Genomic DNA, 1,459 nt, shown 5'->3' with positions numbered 1-1,459 from the left:
CCCCTCCCCCCGGAGGTTAATGCGTTGAAGTGGCGAGTTGAAGGCCCCTTCCGACGCGGACAGGATTCTGTTAATGCACGGAGCATAAACTCGTGCCGTCTTGCGCCATCACAAGTCGACCGGTACCGGTTACGGCGCAACAAGGGGAGGCTCCGGGCGCGCGGATTACATGTACATACCATTACATTAATGATCATCGAAACGTGCGACCGATAAGCAACCGACCAGCCGGGTGGCATCGGTGGCCGAGCGAATGCACGCGAGAAAATGTATGCAGCTCGGAGTTCCGGCGCTTACCGCTACTCGATGCGAGATCATTTGCACCGGTAAGGATGCTCGAGAACGCCGTAGCTTGCCGGCGTGGATGCGTTTTATCTTCACAAAGTCCTTGCGCGATGGCGATAATTAATTCGGCCGAAGCCGTTGGAGTGTTTCGGTGCTGCTGCGGTTAATGACGGTTGGTCTCATTTTTCTTTGACAGCTTTGACAGCCCGCCGGTTCGGTCGAGGGCTGCTGCTGCTGCTGCTTAGTCGAAGTAGGCGTTTTGGAGGGTTTTTATCCACTTGGTGGGGGCTTAACACACTCCACGATAACGGTGCGCCTAAGATAACGAGCGGGATCCCCTTCAAGCGAGCGGTGGGCTAGAGATTTCCTCTCGGTGCGGAAGGCGTGCAAGCGCACGGAGATGGCGGGAGAAATTTAAATAACACTTACACTAGGCATTAGACCTTTGGTAAATATAACTTAGCGGCTTCGAGCCTCGGCTCTCTATCTTGATGGCTCTTACGCACGCAACGTCGCACCGGCACACCGGCCGCAAAGATCATGATATTTTTCAAGATTTCCTACGAGGTTTTTAATAAACGCGCCACCATGCTCCACGGCCACCTGTAATTGGCTGCGGTGAGTGTAATGTTTCATTTTTATCACGATGAAAAATCAGATGTCATACATCAACCGGTGAGGGCCGGCCCGTGGAGGATGTGATGCAAATTTCCATTATTATCAAGCCGCACGGAAGCCGGAGGTATTTCGGGATCGCTTTACAAGTGCGCTTTAATTAAACGAAATGGATGGCGATGGCAGCTCAAGGTGGCCATGTCAAAGGTGGCATGCTTGGTGTGGTTGCCGTGGAAACGCACTCGTTGGGGTCAGGACGTCAACCAGCCCGGCTAGCTCAGTCGGTAGAGCATGAGACTCTTAATCTCAGGGTCGTGGGTTCGAGCCCCACGTTGGGCGACGGATATAGTTCTTCTTCTTTTATTGTACCTTTGGGTAAGAAGACAAAAAAACATGATGTCCTGGTATTTTTATTTTAAGGAATCAATTACGTCATAGCTAGACGCGTTTGTTGGCATCCTTGCGGAATGGAATGCTGCGAAAACTTCGCTTCGTTTCGCCAACAAAACCCCCACCAGAAGATTTATGAGCCTGCCAGTAGACTGGCTCGCTAGTTTAT

The 1,459-nt window shown here is 51.7% G+C and overlaps 1 non-coding gene across 1 annotated transcript; it reads left to right on the top strand.

Annotated features, from left to right (window-relative positions):
- Nucleotides 1-1,166: 1,166 nt before the first annotated feature.
- Trnak-cuu (transfer RNA lysine (anticodon CUU)) lies at nt 1,167-1,239 on the top strand. Its single transcript has one exon. It is a non-coding gene; the product is annotated as a tRNA-Lys (tRNA).
- The last annotated feature ends 220 nt before the right edge of the window (nt 1,240-1,459 follow it).

The sequence above is a fragment of the Anopheles nili genome, chromosome 3 (genome assembly GCF_943737925.1).
Source record: "Anopheles nili chromosome 3, idAnoNiliSN_F5_01, whole genome shotgun sequence".
NCBI classification, from domain to species: Eukaryota; Metazoa; Arthropoda; class Insecta; order Diptera; family Culicidae; genus Anopheles; species Anopheles nili.
Note: the sequence above shows the minus strand (reverse complement) of the source record. Positions and strands in the feature narration are given on the sequence as shown.